General features: G+C 43.5%; 1 pseudogene; it reads left to right on the plus strand.

Moving 5' to 3' along the window:
• LOC132886044 (Fc receptor-like protein 5) overlaps positions 1 to 21170 on the plus strand; it is a 107995-nt pseudogene that overhangs the window by 17293 nt on the left and 69532 nt on the right.

Consider the following 21170-nt stretch of genomic DNA (forward strand, 5'->3'; position numbering starts at 1 on the left):
AAATACAGTTTGGTTAATTTTCTGCCATAAACACCTGAAATAAACTATGAAATGAATTAAATGAATGTTTTAATGTCTTTCACAGCTCACACTGTTGAAGAGAGAATTGAGAATGCAGTCATAGAGGAGTGAGCAAAGTTCATCAGTAAAAAGAGGATGCATTTACTATAAAATTTCATCATGTCTTCTTTAGGATTTTCTGAGGATTTTAAAAGAATCCTGATTTGTTGTTTTTATGTTAATTAGAGCGGTTGGTGAAAAGCCCAGTGATACTGGAGTTAAAATAAGTGAAGCTTTGTGTGTCTGCAAAATAAAAACTAGTTAATTGACTTATCTGAAACATGGTGGGGAACTAACATTGTGTTTTATGTTCTCAGTATTAGTTCTCCCACTACTGTATTTGTCCTGCTGTGTTCTATTTCTGTGTGAGATTAGCTCTAGATGAATTACAAGGAGTAGACTTACAGTCAAGTTTATTTGTATAGCCCTTTTAACAAACATTGTCGCAAAGCAGCTTTACAGAATTTGAACGACTTAAAACATGAGGTAATTTTATCCCTAATCTATCCCCAATGAGCAAGCCTGTGGTGACGGTGGCAAGGAAAAACTCCCTCAGTCTCAGATACTGTTATATTTTGTTTGACTTTTCAGCTGTGTGAAGTTTAATTGTAGTTGTGTGAAGGCCCGGTCACACAGCACTCCGCGTCTATATCACGTACAAAAAGATACAAAAATCTGGTGGACGTGGTCGTAAGTGGTAATTTTTGGTCAATTTTTGGCTTTGCCGTGCTTTGTACGGGGTATGGCCGTCGGCGGCTGTTTCACTGCTGCAGCACTGTCAAATCACGGGTAACCGCGGCTCAGCATCGTTGGAAGAGCGGCTTGCTGCGCATATAAAAGCGGTAGGATATGTTGAGCCTGTATCAGTTGGTTCTGTTGGTGCTGGAGCATTAAGATGAGGACATCACAGCGTTGAGGGTTCATGTTCACCCCTTGACATCTAGACTGCAAGTGCCGAGGTCTCAGAAAATTACGGTATTTACATGCCGCAAATCAGAAGTGATGCAGAAGTGATTAGACAGTGATCAATCGAATTTAGAACTTGTTTGAGACGTCGTTTAACGGGCTTAGACAGTGGTATGTACGCGGAAAAATCCATTTCTCAGTGATAAGCCGCTAAACACACGCTATATCCCGTGATACCAACGCGTAACACCCGTCCGATGACCGTGCTCTGCCCGTGATAGACCGCCAAACTTTCGCGTCTTACCACGTCTCCCCAAGTTTTAATAACGGCCGGGACACTGATTATCACGTGTTTTTCACGTGTGTTGCACGTCTTTACCACGTGTGCCGGCCGTGGTTGTCCGCGGTCTAAAGTTTTGAGCAGTCCAAAACTTTTTGCCGCGTCCGACGCCGTTCCGATTTTCCCCTGCGTCCTGTCACGTCTGTATATCGACTGTAACACGTCTTAAGTTCGACATCAACACGAACAACATCGTCTGCTTCACGGGAGAGCACTTTTTGACGGGTTTTGGCCGTGATAAAGCCGTAAAGCGCTGTGTGACCGGGCCTTGAGGGGATTTGTGGATGAAGATATTTGATCAATTAAATAAATGCATCATTAATGCACTGAATTATTAACCTGCTTGCAATCATGTATCATATGAAGCAATACACTGAGAAAACTCTTGTGCCTTTGCCAACATCAGCATTTTTACTATTTTGTATTTTTATACAGTGATGTACTGGCATTAAAACATTTACTGAGCCAAAATAATAAATTTTCACCAAGACAATGTTTACTTAATTTCTTTTATTTCATGTTTTAAACCCCCTTCTGCTGCTGTATCATTGTCTTTTCATTGTCTTATATTGTCTGTTGACTCCTGCTGTCACACTGGAATTTCCCACATGGGATTAATAAAGTGTTCTCTTAAAAGCAGATACAGGAACTGGATCCTGCAGTATTATTCAGTGTAAGCAGAGGATCTCAGTGCAGTAAAGTTCAGGACTAAATGAGGAATCAAAGAGAAGTGTTATTACTCTTACTGCATGTCTACACACTGCTACACTGATGTACAGGACTAACATCACACTGAAAATGTCCACAACACAGGAAATTAACATTACAGCAGCAGCAGTGATTCAGACAATCAAAGCTCCTCATGAAGTGAATTATACAGTTTCACTGTTAAACCCTGCTAGATAACTTCCCAGCCCTGGCAGAGGAATTAAATAGTCAGGATGAGAGGTTTGTGAATCAAGCTTGTATCAAAATCAATGCTGTATATGAGCACGAACACAGTCTACACAACTGGGGCAATTTTTTGAAAGGTGTCTGCAGGGAAGACCATCACACACTTCCTCCAACGGAAAATTGTAACAAGAAAATAGTTTCATGCATATTTTGCTGTCTGAATAAACATTTATTCCCTTTTGTTACTCTCAGAGGTCATGCTACACCACCGGCAGCCAGGAGAGGGCAACAGCAGCACACAGTGAGAGAGACCATTCAGGAGAACTCTGTTACCCAGAATTCTCCAGGTTGATTATTCTTGATTGCCTGCACCTGCCAGGCAGGATACTTAAAGCCAGCCTTTCACACAGCCATCTGTCATGCGTTTGTAGAGAGGTGACTGGTATGGTATATCAGGTCTTTGTCTAAGGAAAGGTTATAATGGGAAAATGGAAATAAAAAACACATTTGAAAAAGAACTGAAAGGAAAGGCAGGAAGAAAGCAGAGGAAAGAAGGAACTATAAATAATTAATGCTTGGCCAGGAAAGAAAAAAGACCAATTTATAATTCTGCATCAAATCCTAGCTTGATGGGCACCTCTCCAGAAATCTAGCAACATAGCGCGTAGGCCGCAACAACTGTGATTGGTTAGTCTGCTTCGTAGCATCACATTTCCAATGACTCATTCTTTTCTGCAAAAATCTGAAAAATTTTTACATTATTGCGTGAATATAAATTTATAAAGTGCAGTGTTTCCCACAGAAATTTTGGAGACTATGGGGGCAGCCCGGGGGGCGTGTCCGGTTGAATTGCAGGGGTGCGCGGGGGGTTGTTTAGCCTACTAAACTTAGACTAACAAAGAACAAATTTGTTGGTATTGGTTATGCACCTTGTATTTTATTTTAGCATGTTGCTACAGAGGGCAGTCCTACAAGAAGAACATCCTACAGATAGCAACCAAACCAAAAATCCTACAATACTTCACACCCTGAACTCCTACAAAAAGTCTACAAAACAAGGACTTCTAGCTCTGCTGTATGCATGGATTAAAGTTTTCCATTGCTACGACGGATTTCCGTCAACTGGGAGCGCTAAAGGTCAATAATGAGATTGATGCAGATCCGAGGAAGAAAAAAAAGGGGGGGTAGGCCCATAGGTCTGACACCGATGTGATTTAGAACTTCACCAAGCTGCTGTGATTGCCTGTTGTTGAACCCTTTCTTGTGTTATGTTTGAGTATATGTAAAGGAATAAGTTGTTGCGCTAGATAGGCATAAATAAATAAATACAGCCTCCGCTACTGTCTAGTCCCGGGGAGGCTCGGCGTAGGCCACTGATGAAACTATTTGGCTGTCCTACTACTAGGCAACTAGGTTACTTGTCTACTACTAATACTAGGCCTTTTGTAGTAGTAGTAATAACGATATTTGCCTATTGAAAGGTGATCAGATGAAAAAGTTGAAGCTGCAGCAAGACCTTTGCTATTAAGCCTTTTGTAGGTTAAACAGGCTTCGGCAGACAACGTTCTGGAAAGGCTGTGTTTTTCTTTGGTTTGATCAGCCTACGATTTAATCTTTAAACATTTATGGTTTCAGCAGTTCGCTTAAACATTGGAAGCTGCAGAGTCGGGCTGCAAGATTTCCCGACACTTGTTTAAGATGCCAAACTTCATAGTAAGGAGAAAATAATTCCACAGTATTTACTGCCTCGCCAGTCTCAAAAATTAATAGTGAAGGACCAACGCGAATTAAGTCCCAAAAAAACATCTCGTAGGCCTATATTTTACATTTTCAAAAAAGTCCGGAATTGGAAGTCGGTCAGTGGAGTGTAATGAAGTGTCTCATTCACTAAGCACAAAAGGTCGGAAAACAGTGGAGAAAACAGCTATTGCTTAAATAGGCTACTAATGGTTTACATTAGTAATTTAATGTATGTGACAAATAAGTTCATTGATTAAATAGATAAAGGAGCCAATACTCTGAAGCTCAAAATTCAGGAAAGTGGCTCCGGTGTCGTAAGTGCACAAGAACAGTTATTTGAAAGTTAACCTAATGAATTTGTGCGTCCACATGTGATTTCATGAAGAACCGGGACAATTGGCATTCGGTGAAAGATTCACACCTATGACTCATTATATTCGCGTGCGCCCTCTCGCCCACTGTTGCTTCGTTTTCCCGATTTACACGAGTGTCTGAAGATGGAGTTTTCAGAAATCTCCACTCTGCCCCGAGTTTGCAAAAGTAGCTGTTTTCAGTGACAAACCTCCATATAGGTGTGAATGAGAGGTGCAACTGAATAAATAAATATGCGTCTTTTTTAATCTCTAGAGTGCGTCAAATTACTTTCGGTCTTGCCAGCATGGACGCGCTTCTTTTAAATGAAGACACAGATGTGTCAGACATCAACAAAACAGTAAAGAATAAGTGGAGATGGGCTTGGCTAAATGAAATGGGCGATAATGGCAAGCCATTTAGTTCATGGTGCAAAAAGATGAAAATGACAGGTGTGTGCTTTTGTGTAGTTTGCCATAAAAAAAAAAGTCTATGGAAGCAATGGCAAAAAACTAGATGCCTTTGGCTTCACTGCGAAGAAGCAGAAAAAGTGAACTTTCACTTTACTTTTCTTGTTTCCTGGTTTTATGTCAACAGATTTTCTTATTTTTCTTTCTGTTCCACTCTTTTGAAAGCATGGTTCAAGTTTGACTGCACTTGCACTTTTCTCTTAACCATTGTTGTGCATTACTAAAGTATTGTTGAAATAAATTTGCACTTTGCACTAAAAACTTGATGTTTCATCATTTATAGCCAATAATGACAATGGTAAAGTCTTGCCTTAGCTTTAGTCATTATTAAAATTACGTAAATGTACTATAAGTAGGGGCCAAGGGGATAATGGACAACACGGCATTTAAAATTTGACGCATTGCTGCCGTGGTAGGGGCCAACAACATGGAGCTTTTTTTTTCAGTCAGATGATTTTTTTTTTTGCTTTAATCCATGTGTATGTCAAAAGTGACCCTGACAAATGCCTGCCCTATTTACAAAGACCACACCCTGCACTTGTGCATTTGATTTTTCTTGGCTTTGAGAAAAAGAGTTCGAGTGCCCTTTCATAATTTATATCTTCTGGTTGTGGCCCGTTAATGGAAATCCTCAAGCAGGCGGCCAGGTGCTCTCCTTGCAGTCTGTTCTGAAGGTCTGTTTTGACCTAAAATGGCAAACAACTTGTTACTACAATGAGTCATGTGATTGTAGAGCTCACTCTGAAATATTTAATTAAGTGAAAGTGAGATTGACCTTAGGTGGGATTTGAGCATTAAAACAATGGGTAAATGTAAATTGAAATTCACATCACTGGTGAATCAAAAACAATCAATTGAGATTCACATCACAAAAACGATCAAATTCGAGTCAAGAAGTTAATTTAATTAAATAGGTAACTAACATTACATTCCCTTAATTATGTGGCCTAATAGCTTCACCTTTAGAAGGTAGCCTATGAGGAAAGGCTAAAAATAATTTAACGTCTTCTGTCTCACCAGTAACAAATCGCGTTAAGGCTACTAGCACTAATTCTCAAAAGTAGCATCGAAGTTCGCTCTCTGTTAGAATAGACTACTTTTCCCTTTTAACATGTACATGCAGACCTAGATTAGTTCATCACTGCTGTTACTTCATGTCTCCATCACTTGGATAGACTGCGCACAAACAATGTCAAGCGGGAAGCACTTCGCTGGTGAATTTGGAAACGACCTGATCCTGGTAGGATGATAGTTAATTTGATGAATTAGATAACAACGTAGGGCTAACTAATATTGCCTCAAAATAGCCTACTGTTGCCTTACAGAAAAGGTAGGTTTGCCAGTACGAAATGGACAAAGTAATTTTACTGAAACAATACACTTAACGTCATCCATCAATGCGCTCTCCATACGCCTATAAAGCACAATAGCGTAGCCTAAATGTCACCTTCTCAATCGTGTCAAAGGCTACATAAAGTTGTATAAACTTACCTTAACATGTAGATGCAGACAGGATGTAGCTTAGAGTTGTCTCCTCGCGCTGTCTCAGATAGGCAACGCGCGCAATGTCAGGCCGGGTGCATCAGTGTCACCGTGCGTGCGTGTGAATGCGTGCGGGCGCAGACTGAGACTATGGTGGCCCAAATTAGACTATGGCGGGGCGCCATAGTCTCCTCAATGTGTGGGAAACACTGAAGTGTGAGGCTCTATAGTGATTGGCCATTATAATGAGCTACAGTTTCATTTCAAGCTGCTCATAGTGCTGAATACAGATGCGTTAAAGCACTTCAGGAATACTTTTAGTGAGAATTCACTTAGTTTATCATTGAATAATATATGCTGAAGTAAAATAGAAGGAAATTTGTTTCAAAACAACATTGTGTCTGTTTTTTTTTCTGTTTATTATTCCTACAGTGAAATATGGAGCTCATGTAACCCAGTGACAATAAAGGGTTAAAAATGTTATTGATGTATTAATATAATGTTCCTGTTTTCTGTGTCGAACAATGAGAGAGATGATCAGCCATATAGTTTTACTGTTTTCTCATCTGACCCAACAGTGATGAGAAAGTTAAAAGTAAAATAAAAAGGTTAAAAAACAAAAAAGTATTTGTTAGGACTAGGACTGTTTTGGCCTCTAGAGGCCGCTGTTATTTCCTTTTCATGTCGTGTTTATTTTGGCCTCTAGAGGCCGCCACTGTTCCTGTGTTTTGTGTTTGTGTTAATTGCCTAATTATCTTCACCTGTGTCCTTAATTAGTTTGTCTATTTATACCCCTGAGTTCAGTCCTCTTGTCACGGAGTCTTTGTGCTGTTATGTTTATCTCCAGTTTCCTTTGTACTGTGTTTTTTGACCTTCTGAGCTTTTGCATTTTTGCCTTTTCCTTTTTGGACCTTAAACTTTTGATATTTTATTTTTCCCTTTGTCTTCCCAGTGTTAGATTATACTCTTTGTTGTTTTTTTGTTTTGCCCTGTATATAGTGTATATAGTATAAATAAACCTTTTGATTCTTTTTCTACTTCCGCCTCACGCCTCTGCATTTGAGTCATCCCCCTGGTGGCCTAGTGGGGGTTTGCTGGATCATCACACCAACGAACCAGGTTCGAATCCCAGCAAAACCCTAACAGAAAGACTCCGTCATGACCGACTCAGCAGAGGCTGCTTCAACTGTCTACCCGGCCAACCTTCAGGGAATTATGGCAGCTTTGACACGCTTCGGAGCGACCATGGACGCTCATGGACGTACGCTCACCAGCCAACGTGAGGCCCTCGCTCGCCACGAGGAACTGCTTCAGCAAATTGGGAAAACCCTGGCACAGCTGACATCTCTGCCTGCATCTCCTGCTCCTGATCCAGTTCCTGCTCCTGATCCAGCTCCCACTCCTGCTCCAGTGCCTCCTGCAATGCTGCCTTCTTCACCTCGCGAACCCAGCCTTCCTGCACCACAGAGGTATGACGGCAAGCACAGTGAGTGCCGAGAGTTCCTTACCCAGTGTCAACTCACCTTTGAGCTTCAGCCTACCACCTACACTACGGATCGCCGCAAGATTGCCTTTGTGATCACCTTATTAGCTGGTAAGGCGCGAGCCTGGGCTACTGCTATCTGGCAAAGACAGGGACCTGAGTGCTTTGATTTCCAGCTGTTTTCTGAAGAGATGCTTCGGGTCTTCGATCAGGCAGACATCAGTACCGACGCAGCCCGAAAGCTCATGTCCATCCGGCAAGGAGGAAGCGTCGCAGATTACGCCATCTCGTTCCGAACACTCGCAGCAGTAAGTGGATGGAACGAGACTGCCCTGGTGTCAGCCTTCCACCATGGTCTGTCTGACCCCATCAAGGACGGTCTGGCCTCTATTGGATGCCCAAGTGACCTCGAAACCCTCATCTCACATGCTATTCGTCTGGACAACAGGATGAGAGAACGCCACCAAGCCTTGAGCCCCCCCAGTCTCCCTACCTCTACCTGGAGACTGTCTACCTCCTTCAGTGACTGTCCAGAACCCATGCAAGTGGGTCGTACTCGCCTCTCCGCATCTGAGAGGGAGCGCAGAAGGAGGGACAAGTGCTGCATCTACTGTGGCAAGCCTGGTCACTTCCGAGCATCATGTCCCGAACTCTTGGGAAAAGGACCGCCCCGTCCAGCCGAGGGAGGGTTGTGACGGGGCCTACCCTCTCTCCCGGACTCCCTGGCCAAGGAATCTACATCCCGGTCTCCATCTCCTGGGGTGAGTCTGTCCACTCTTGTCAAGCTTTGATAGACTCAGGGGCGGCTGGGAACTTTATGGATATTCACTTCGCCCAAAGCATCAATATTCCGACTGCACCTCTTGAAGTCCCACTGTCTGTGTCTGCCCTCGATGGCCAAGCGTTAGGTGATGGAAGAGTCACCCAAGTTACTTCTCCTGTTTTCCTCCAGTCTCAAGGTCACAAGGAAGAAATATCCCTGCACCTGATTCCTTCACCTGAGTTCCCAGTTATTCTAGGCCTTCCTTGGCTTACTCGCCACAACCCTCGCATAGACTGGGTAACAAGCCAGGTTGTGGAATGGGGCCCTGCATGCCATGCCTCTTGTCTGCTCTCTAGCTCTCCTGTGTCTCCTGCCGAGCCCCCTGATCTCACAGAGTTATCTCAAGTTCCCACAGAGTACTGGGATCTCAAGGAGGTATTCAGCAAGAGCAGGGCCGCCGTTCTTCCTCCGCACCGGGCCTACGACTGTGCCATCGACTTGCTCCCTGGGACTACCCCTCCTCGTGGCAGACTGTTTTCACTCTCTCAGCCAGAACGCAAGGCCATGGAGGAATACCTCAAAGATGCCCTGGTCTCTGGGTTTATTCGACCCTCCACTTCACCTGCTGGAGCCGGCTTCTTCTTTGTCGGCAAGAAGGATGGGGGGCTCCGACCATGTATTGATTACAGGGGCCTGAATAAGATCACTGTGCGCAACCGATATCCCCTTCCGCTGATGTCCACAGCTTTCGACCTGCTCCAAGGCGCCACCGTCTTCACCAAGTTGGACCTACGGAACGCATACCACCTCATCCGTATCCGACAGGGAGACGAGTGGAAGACTGCCTTTAACACCCCGTCTGGGCACTACGAATACCAGGTGATGCCCTTCGGACTCACCAACGCACCAGCTGTTTTTCAGGCCCTAATCAACGACGTCTTAAGGGACATGATTAACCTATACGTTTTTGTCTACCTCGACGACATCCTTATCTTTTCCAAGACCGTGCAGGAGCACCGCCACCATGTCCGCCAGGTTCTCCAGAGGCTGCTACAGAACAATCTGTTCGCCAAGGCCCAGAAATGCGAATTTCATGTTCCCGAGGTCTCCTTTCTGGGATTTATTATACGGACAGGCCAACTCCAAATGGACCCTGCCAAGACCCTGGCCGTCCGGGATTGGCCTACTCCCAAGTCCGTTAAGGAGGTTCAGCAGTTCTTAGGATTCGCTAACTTCTACCGCAAGTTCATCAGGAACTTCAGTTCTGTGGCAGCACCCATGTCTGACCTCACCAAAGGGACAGGTGGATCTTATGGCTGGTCTCCTCAGGCAGAAAAGGCGTTCAAAGACCTCAAGGACCGCTTCTGCACGGCACCCATTCTGGTTCTCCCAGACACCTCCCAACCATTCATCGTGGAGGTGGACGCCTCGGACAGTGGTGTCGGCGCGGTGCTCTCTCAACGTTCGGAAGGAAAGCTGCACCCCTGCGCTTACTTCTCCCACCGCCTGAGTCCTGCTGAGTCCCGGTACGATGTGGGGGATCGAGAACTGCTAGCGGTCAAACTGGCCCTTGAGGAGTGGAGGCACTGGCTGGAGGGAGCACAACATCCATTCCTGGTTTGGACTGACCACAAGAACCTGGAGTACCTCCAGCAAGCCAAGAGACTGAACCCTCGACAGGCTAGGTGGGCCCTGTTTTTCAGTCGGTTTGACTTCACCCTCTCATACCGCCCCGGCTCCAAGAACACCAAACCTGACGCACTGTCCAGACTGTTCTCTGCCACTAACAGGGAGAATGAAGTCGGGCCTATTATCCCTGTGTCCCGGATTGTGGCCCCTGTCCGCTGGGGTATTGAGGAGGCTGTCCGACGAGCCCAACGCCAGGACCCCGGTCCTGGGACGGGGCCACCAGGCCTCTTGTACGTCCCACATCAAGCCCGGGCCAAGGTTCTCCAGTGGGGTCACTCTTCCCCTCTCACCGCCCACCCGGGAGCTCGGAGGACCCTGGACTTCCTGAAAAGACGCTTCTGGTGGCCTAACATGGAGAAGGAAGTAAGGTCATTTGTCCTGTCCTGTGAGGTTTGCACCAGAACCAAGAACCCACGACAGCGTCCCCAGGGTCTCCTGCATCCTCTGACCATTCCCCGGCGTCCCTGGTCCCACGTGGCAGTCGACTTTATCACGGGTCTCCCTGAGTCACAAGGTAACACGGTCATTTTGGTCTTAGTTGACAGATTCTCCAAGGCCTGCCGCTTCATACCACTGTGCAAACTCCCCTCTGCTCTTGAAACTGCGAAACTTTTGTTTAATCATGTCTTCCGAGTCTTTGGTCTTCCACAGGACATCGTCTCAGACCGAGGGCCCCAGTTCTCCTCCCGAGTGTGGCACGGGTTCTGCAAGGTCATCGGAGCCACTGCCAGCCTCTCCTCTGGGTTTCACCCACAGTCCAATGGTCAGACGGAGAGGCTCAACCAGGACCTGGAAACCACCCTGCGAGGCCTGGCTATGGATAACCCGACATCGTGGAGCACCTGGCTGCCATGGGCGGAGTACGCCCACAACACCCTGCAGTCATCGGCCACCAAGCTGTCGCCATTCCAGTGCCAATTCGGGTTCCAGCCACCTCTGTTCCCGGACCAGGAGGAGGACGCGGGGGTGCCCTCGGTCAACCAATATGTGAGACGGTGTCGCAAGACCTGGAGCAAGGTCAGGAAGACCCTCATACAGACCTCCAGAACCAACCAGACTCAGGCCAACCGCCATAGAAGACCTGCACACGCTTTCCGCCCTGGGCAGCGGGTTTGGCTGTCCACTAAGGACCTTCCACTGCGGGTGGAGAACCGCAAACTTGCTCCTCGCTACATTGGCCCCTTCAAGGTGGTGCGCAGGGTGAACCCTGTCTCCTACCGGCTCCAGTTGCCCCGGACTCTGAGGATCAACCCCACTTTCCATGTTTCCCTGTTACGGCCCGTACTGACATCTACGTATGCCCCTGCCCCTAGGAACCCCCCACCCCCCCGCATCTTCCAGGGGCAGACTGTGTTCACTGTGAATCGCCTGCTTGACTCCCGCCGGGTCCGCGGCGGGTTGCAATATCTGGTGGACTGGGAGGGCTATGGTCCTGAGGAGCGCTGCTGGGTTCCTGCTCGGGATGTCCTTGATAAAGAACTATGTCGGGACTTCCATTCGGCCCATCCGGATCGCCCTGGGAACGTCAGGAGACGCTCCTAGAGGGGGGGGTCCTGTTAGGACTAGGACTGTTTTGGCCTCTAGAGGCCGCTGTTATTTCCTTTTCATGTCGTGTTTATTTTGGCCTCTAGAGGCCGCCACTGTTCCTGTGTTTTGTGTTTGTGTTAATTGCCTAATTATCTTCACCTGTGTCCTTAATTAGTTTGTCTATTTATACCCCTGAGTTCAGTCCTCTTGTCACGGAGTCTTTGTGCTGTTATGTTTATCTCCAGTTTCCTTTGTACTGTGTTTTTTGACCTTCTGAGCTTTTGCATTTTTGCCTTTTCCTTTTTGGACCTTAAACTTTTGATATTTTATTTTTCCCTTTGTCTTCCCAGTGTTAGATTATACTCTTTGTTGTTTTTTTGTTTTGCCCTGTATATAGTGTATATAGTATAAATAAACCTTTTGATTCTTTTTCTACTTCCGCCTCACGCCTCTGCATTTGAGTCATCCCCCTGGTGGCCTAGTGGGGGTTTGCTGGATCATCACACCAACGAACCAGGTTCGAATCCCAGCAAAACCCTAACAGTATTTCCAAGCTGACTAGTCAAAACAGCAGATCACTGACGTGTGTCGAGGTGACCTGGAGTTTGGAAAGTCCTGTTTTTCCCTCTCCATCTATTTCAGTAAACTAGTAATATTTTGCTAATTGTGTCTGTACGACCTGCATGTAACTGAGTTCGGTGGAAGCAGGGCCCAGAGCCAAAGTTACTGATTTCTGAGGTGGTTTGAAGCAGTAATATGAATGCTACTGTAGGTGTAATTAATGATTTTGTGTATTTAGGATTGGATAAGTGATCAATCTTTAATAATTACATGAAATCAGTCTCATTAAATTTGAAGGTTAATAATTAAAATGAATCAATCCTATTGAATCGTTTAATTTGACTCATTTGAATTGAATCATACCATAGACTCAGTCTCATTTGAATCGTTTGAAGTGAATCATTCAATGAATCGAGTCAGTGAATCGAGTCAGTGAATCATTTAGTGAATCAGTGAATCATTTAGTGAATCAGTAAATCATTTAGTGAATCATACCATTAATCCTGGTAAATTACCAGACAGCTAAAATGGTATCTTCCAAATTATTATTGATCACTTACCGTATTACAAATTATCTACACGTTTCCTTGAATTCTTTGCGATTGGGCCACTTCAAAGTATCGAAACAGCAGATGAATACACACAGCTTTGATAATAAATGAATTTATTATACAAAGATCAAAAATGGATAATCAGTTGGAATACATACAGTGAGGTGTGTGTATATGTGTGTGTGGGTGTGTGTGTGTGTGTGGGGGGGGGGGGGAGGCCCTATGGCCTAGCTAAAGTGTGTTTGTTATCTGCAATCTTGGTATGTGTGTGTGCGTGGGGGAAGGCCCTATGGCCTAGCTAAAGTGTGTTTGTTATCTGCAATCTTGGTATGTGTGTGAATCCTCATGATTTAGTGAGCACGTGTTTTCTAAGTAACAAAGGAATTCCACACTCATAACATTATCAAACTCACTAAAATCTTAATAAGGTCAAAATGTATGTTAAGAATGAAATTGAGGATTTTAGTAAGGAATAAGAGAGAGAGAGAGACATGCACAAACTTATGGATTAACCAATTTTAAATCAACAAACAAATGATAGAGAACCAAAATTCAGTGTACACTTCATTTAACTTCATATAACTTCACATTAAGTGAATAACTAATTCCTAAGACTTAAACTTCTGTTTGCCCAATGCCTTTCTTACTGCAAAAAGTCTTGCCTTTTGTAGGAAGCACAGTCTTACTGGAGAAGTGGCTCTTAGGAGAGGAAGTTTGCGTTTCGGTGAGGAAGAGAGAAGTTTTCTCTGGAGATCTTCGTAGTTGATGAGACGAACAGTCTTTGTTCAGTACCGTGCACGGATTTAAAAGAAAGAAACTGCTTTTGCTCGCAGTTGCGTATGCTTTAAAAGAAAAATAATACTTGCAAACCAGTTTAATAACTCGCTTGAGTTGATGATCGCGTGTTTCCGAAATCTAACTTGATCAGGGTTAGATAGAGAAGAAAACGTGCGGTTTAGATGTCTGATGGTGAGTACTCTTCTTCTGGTCAGTCTCTCTTGGAGTCCGACGCGAAAGAGCAAAGATGGCTGGGTTTCCAAGCCCTTTGTTGAATTCCTGAGGAATGTGATGTACATGATCCCGCCCAGGCGTGACGTAGTCAACACGGAAGTTGGCTGGGAGTTGTAGTTCTTAGACACAATATGGCGGCATGATACCTACATTACTGATATAGTTACAGTTAATAGTACAAAATGTGATGGAGATATTAAATTGCTATGTTGTCTATTATTGTTATAATCTTGAGAATGTAAATGTTTGAAAAATGTCAAATCTCAGTGTTAACATTTTACTGTGGAAAATGTGTTATTAGGGATACATCAATTGTGAAATGCTTGATCAATACCGGTATTTAAAGGTGTTCTTCCACCAAAAATGTTTAATACTGGCTCTTTTTGAAATACCATAGTTCACTCCGATTTGCATATGCATGCTGCATGTGAAAATGTAATTCTACTCCCATTCCCTGTATTAGGTTATGAAAGAAAATAGCCAGAAAAACAAGAGAATCTGTAAAAACCCTACAAACTTACGTCACTTCGAAAATTAGTATTCATGGCCTCGCCCACCTTGGCTTGCGACCGCCCATGGGAAGAAAGTTCGGATTTAAGCGCGAGGAGAGATAGCAGAGCCCATCTCGTCAGTAGCTAACGAAAAGGACCTAACAGCAAGTTGAAAACATGGCTGAACAAGTTCGTGCCTGTGTTATTTGTGGCAGTAACACATCAACGTTGCATTTCTTGCCCAAGATAGAAGAGCTGAAAAAGAAGTGGTTGGAATTTATCTTTGGAACACCACCAGCGAAGTATAATGCAAGGTACTGTGTTCTGATCATTTCAACCACAGTGACTTTTCAAACTTCGGTGCCTTTAGTAGTGGTTTTGCTTCGAGGTTGTTTTTAATACCTGGATCTGTACCGTCAAGACGATCGACCACCAGCTCACAAGCTGTAAGTAATACATGAACTTTCTGTTCGAAGGTTTTTGTTACAAAATAGCATGTTCATATGCTCCATGTTAGCATGCATGACACAGTCACAAGCTAGGCAGGGATGAGAGTTTTCTGCTTTTCGGCAGATTTCCGCTTTTTCTGAGTAAAAAAAACGACCTTTTTATATTATGCCAAATCCGTTGAGAATTTATTTTTTATTAATTTCGGGGGGTTGGGGTATGTTCCTTCATGCTGTTCAAACTTTATTAAGTCCAACGATGTTTACACATTATTTGTAAGTTGCCATCTTTAGTCTCATTTAAATCTCGTTGAATGTGATGTAAAATTTGTGTTATCTACATTGTTATTGGTCAAAACATTGATGTCGAGACCATAATAGCCAATCAAAACAGTTTTTACAAAGACACCCACATCCGCTTGTTCTGACCCACTGGAGGTAGCGTCACAGTGCTGTTAGCCAATCAGAGGTAACACGTTTACTGATTGCTGTTAGCCAATCAGAGGTAACACGTTTACATGTCATGAATATTAATGAGTAAGAGCTGAAATCCTGTCATTCTCCCACCACCCACTCCTCCACCAAACTAGAACAGCCTGAAACAGGGGAATCACAGCATATTTTTCACCAAAACCAGCTCACAGGGCATTCATTCATACTAGAGACCACCACACAATTAATGAAAAAAACGATGCAATGAGACCTTTAAAATAATAATTTGACCGATATGAATGTTTGGCTGACACCGGTGTGCATCCCTAGTTGTTAATACTAAAGATACCTTTACCAGTGAGCACTGCAAATATCAGCAGAGCCATACCCTATGGAACATGTAATCTGACATGTATACTGCCAATTTTTTGTAATATTTGAGTGAGGTAAAGCTTAATGCTACTGTCACAGTAGCTATGCTATTAGTTTTGTTTAAATCAGTACTTTAGTGTACAAATGTATGCTAGTGTTAGAGTATTGATTTAGATACTGATGGATTAGTATATAATACACTTTAATACAAACTTCAAAAAGATGTCAGAACAAGTGAACCAAAGAGAGAAAGATGAAGTCAAAACCAGGAAGAGAAAGTTTTGACAGATGAAGAAAAGGAAATGTAGTGCCTCTCTAGCGTGTACTGACTAATGTGAGAGGTGGCTAACCTCATCTCATTATCTCTAGCTGCTTTATCCTGTTCTACAGGGTCGCAGGCAAGCCGGAGCCTATCCCAGCTGACTACGGGCGAAAGGCGGAGTACACCCTGGACAAGTCACCAGGTCATCACAGGGCTGACACATAGACACAGACAACCATTCACACTCACATTCACACCTATGGTCAATTTAGAGTCACCAGTTAACCTAACCTGCATGTCTTTGGACTGTGGGGGAAACGGGAGCACCCGGAGGAAACCCACGCGGACACGGGGAGAACATGCAAACTCCACACAGAAAGGCCCTCACCGGCCACGGGGCTTGAACCCGGACCTTCTTGCTGTGAGGCGACAGTGCTAACCACTACATACCGGCAATAAAGCAGCCTAATTTCAAATCCCCAGTTCAAAAGGTGCAGCCTGAATGCAGCTCGTGTGCGGTGTAACCTTAAACAAAATGGCTGCTTCACCGTGCAGGCAAAAACACACACATGGTACCTTTACTCAACTGGAATGTAGCCTTATACATGCAGGTTCCAAGGCAGCAGGAGCAGGAGGAGAGATGGCGAGAAGAAACGCGTGGATGAAGAGAATATTCACAGTGCTGAAGAGAAGACTCATGCAGTTGACCATCTTGGCAAAGTCCACCATTTGGCAGTGCTAGCCGGCTCCGTCGGGGTCTTTGTGTCCGCAGTTGCGCCCCCAACCCATAAACTATGATAATTACAATGTGCCATATATTAAGCTCCTTACTGATGCCCCTTTTCCACCAAATCAGTTCCAGGGCTGGTTCGGGGCTAGTGCTGGTGCTGGTTCACAACTCATTCAACTTGCGAGCCAGCTGAGAACCAGTTTGCTTTTCCATAGCTCGGGGTGCTAAGGGGAGCCACGTCATTATGTCACTGTATACATCAGTTACGTCTCTGCGTTTGCATCAACCTTGGTGCGAACATCGAAGCAAAAACACCATGGAGAAGAAGAAGCAGCAACAACAACGGATGACTTCGTGTTTGTACAGCTGCTGCTTCTGGTTTTGTGGTGCTTCATTGGGATCAGAAAACGGCAGATCCAGACTCGCTCCATACCGGCTTTACCAGTCGAGGTCGCTGCTCGCTGCTTGTTAGCAAAGTCCAGGCAAAAATACTCGCCACTAAGTCAGCAGCTAACTTAAACTTCTTTCTGTCTTCTTGTGATGAGCATTTCACTCAAACTGACAGAACTACCACCATTAAAGTTTCTCTCAGAGTCCTGGCTGAACACTTCCACTGTAAATGGTGTAGAAATCGCTTAAAACTTCATGTTTCACTCCATATCAGACAACATGCTTCTCAGGGCTTGCTCGGTCGTCACTCTCTTTCCGCTCCCCGTCTCGCTCTTCCACATCCATTTCTCTCACTTTTCTCCACTCACTTCCGGCTCCTCTGACCCCGAATGTGATTGGCTCATTCACCAAAGTTCCGGAAATAAACGGATTGTGAAGTCAGTCAGCAAAACCATGAGCTCACAGCTACTTCAGGCAAACTGTTGTCATGACAATCGAAAATTCCTCAGGAGAGAAATACACCCAGCACACACGCACGCGCCGCTTCCAACACACGTTAATTCACAATTCTGACGAAAACAAACCACAATATAAAACTCAAACAAAACATTTTAACTATAAAATAAGGAGTTTTTTGGAGAAAAAATAAAGTTCACCTCAAATAAATAACTGAAAAAACCCGCTTCGTAAAAAAAAAACCCCACAAAACATTTGTTTAACTCCTTCTTCCAATTCTGACAGGCATATTTAAAGCATTTTCACATATATTATTGCACAACAAATATTTAACATATTAAATGCTGTATTCAGTGAAACATTAACATTACCCAATACAGTATGCATTTCTCTCATTGCGCAACATCATTACTTCATTGCTGGTCAATGAATCTTAACATTTTAACCTTAAATTCTATTTATTCAACTATGAACTTATTCATTTATATTCTCATGAACAAATTTCAACAGGGTTACAAATGTGACATCATGAAAACTACTGTTTATTACTGGAGATGACGACACGTGTGAAAAATTATTGTACCAACCTGGAAATAATAATGGAAATAAAATGAGCATTAGCATTTAATAGAAAGAATATATTATTTTTCATCTCTCATCACACAAGATCATTTTAGTTGTGTTAAATCCAGTGATGTTTAACAAAACTCTTAAATATCATCAACATAGCACACTGCATTTTTGACTCTATCATGGGAAAGGCCTTTTGTTATGAAGTTAGACGTCATTTTTTTTAAAAAAACTTAAACTTGAATGGGATAATCAGTGACTATTATATCCTCATGGCTCACTGCATTAGCAACACTGCTAAAGTCACTAACACAAGCTAATATTGAACCATTAACACCACAGTTGATACCTTTCCCATGTTCTTCCCCCGACTGTGGTCAAGAGATACATCGGAGCATCTGTGTGCAGGTAGCCAAAGCTAATACTTTGTTTTGAGTGGCTTTATTGCCAATAAACAAATGCAGCTGAAAACAAATGTCTGCTTTGCAGCACTTTTTTCCCTTATTTCTCCAGGACTACATTACCCACAATGCACTGTTGTTAAAGCAGCTCCCCTACATTTTACAACCCAGTGCTGGAAGGAAGTAGCCTAGTAAACTAGACCCACCCGCCTAGCAGCCAAAAATATTTTTGCCTAGCGAGTGGGTCTAGCCTCGTACCATATAAACAAAACACACCGGGCATCAAATCGTGCCCGCCAATCACAACACAAGGTTTTTGTTTGGATTCTTTGGGCGGACTTTTGCAGGAGTGACGACAAAGCTGTGCGACGCTGGAGAAAGCACAACAGGACAGATGGCTACCGCTAGTGAACAGCACGCATTTGACTCCGCTTTGGAATCAGTTTTAGAAGAATTAGACTTGGAGTTTTCGTTGAAACATGAGCAGAAAGAGGCTCTCCGCTCATTCCTTTTCAAGAAGGAAGTTTTTGCTGTTTTGCCGACCGTCTATGGCAAAAGTCTGATCTACCAGCTGGCTCCGCTCGTAGCCAAAAGGATGGGGCTAGTTTGTGGAGTACGAAGAATTAATAAACAGCTTTGAAACATTACTTTTTGATTGTTTCTTATTTTCCCGTTATTTTAAATTTAAGGTAAATTATTTCACCAAACACCACTAAATAAAAACTCTCAAAAACAGTTTAAGCAAACCCTTGAAAAACACTTGAAAAAAAATAAGAGTTATGTGGTACAGACTCCAAACTTGTGGTCATTATCTCCAAGCTTCTTAATATCTAGAACCTGTTTATTAATTAATACGCATTTTGAAAAAATATTTATTTCAAGGTCTCCCCCACTGCTTTCTGTCGCTCTGACTACGTCACAGTCACTGTTGCGCTGATTGGTCAGAGCGTTGGCCTATTGAGGTATTTCACCTGACGTCACAGGGTCACATGACGCCCCGGTGTCTGCCATTTTGGACGGCAAGCTAGCTAATGTCAACAACAGTAGCTGGTATGTTACTGTAGCAATGTTTACGTTCAGTCATTTGGATGACTGTTAAAACCTTTCAGTCTCAAGTTTTTCCTTTACTGGATTTACTAGTTTACTGAGCTAGCGCACGCTGGCTCCCGGCTTGCCGGCTAGCGCGCGCTGGCTCCCGGTTTGCCGGCTAGCGCGCGCTGGCTCAGTAAACTAGTAAATCCAGTAAAGGAAAAACTTGAGACTGAAAGGTTTTAACAGTCATCCAAATGACTGAACGTAAACATTGCTACAGTAACATACCAGCTATGATGTGGTTGACATTAGCTAGTGCTAACAGCTAGTTGCTAATACACTGCTACAACACAGACACCGACCCTAATAATAAAGTTCTTAGTCATTGCCTGGTAACAGCAAATTTATAACGGGCCATGTCCCAACAGACTAAGAAGTTATTTCAATGACATTTAATAACATTTTGTTTATCCTGAGGACCGAAAGTAAATGAAAATGTGAACAAACCTTAGCTGTAATCAGATGGCGACCACCGGCTCCAGGGACGACCCGCTGATTTAGGCATGTTACCCAGCCTGACACAAAATATTTGTAGGCATCCAAACTCGTATACACTTTCAGATCAATACCTGTGTATGGCGATGGGTTTTTAACGACATAGGTATACAGATCATGTGGGTCGAAGTCAGGTAAAGACGAGGGCTTCGTGTACTTCCGTATGTCAGTGAACAATCCTGGTGGAAGCAGGTAAACGTCGTTCTCTAAGCCTGCTAACCTCAATTTTTGCAAATGCCTCTCCCTCTGCTCGCCCTGTAAATGCCCTACATCACTGGATAGTGAAGGTGTTTTCTGCATCTCGCTCCTTTTTCTTTTATGTTTGTCGTTTGTCGCCTTCCTCGCATTCAAACCGATTCGAGCCGTGCCGTCCAAAATGGCAGCATCACATGACTTGGTCACGTGAGTGAAATACCTCAATATGCACAGAGACAGTTTGAAAGACAGCAGGTTGTTCCTCCCACACCTGTCGGAAATGTCTACAGATTGAGGCCAGACTAAATATTCACATTTAGTCTGGCTTGCCAGGCTAGGAAGGAAGATAATGACATTACCCAACATGGCATTCATTACAATCAATCAATCAATCAATCAATCAATCAATCAATCAATCAATCAATCAATCAATCAACAATAAATAAGCAAGCAAGCAAATGATGCTATAAGTTAAAACTGCATTGCTCTATTTAGATCTTTTGTACAGCATATTGCCTGATAGGTTCAGCTTTTATAAAATATTTACAGGGATTTCCTTTTCAGGAAATTTCTGAGGAAACTCACCTTTCTCCTTCATGGTCCTGCCTTCAGGTGAAAAGATTTGGTGCCATTTGGAGATGTTTTTGCCTGTGTTTGGAGAAACTTACACAGAATCTTCCCACTCCTTTTTCGAACAGTGTGCGGTGTATTGTAATGTCTTAGCTCTTTATGTTATTTTATTTAGTTATTTTTTGTCACTTTCTCGTTGTCTTTCTTTTGTATGTACAAATAGTTACATACATTTTTTTATAGATGTTCAGAATAAAAATAAATTCATTCATTCATTCATTCATTCATTCAATTTTAGGAGTTGAAGATAACTCCATCAAATTTGAGATTCAGATGGACAAGTACGTTGGGCATCCCAAAAAGCTGAAATTTGACGATCACCATTTACTAAAAAAATAAATAAAATAAATATTTTTTTTTTTTAAATCTTCTGATACACT

This window comes from Neoarius graeffei, chromosome 1 (genome assembly GCF_027579695.1).
Source record: "Neoarius graeffei isolate fNeoGra1 chromosome 1, fNeoGra1.pri, whole genome shotgun sequence".
Classification (NCBI taxonomy): domain Eukaryota; kingdom Metazoa; phylum Chordata; class Actinopteri; order Siluriformes; family Ariidae; genus Neoarius; species Neoarius graeffei.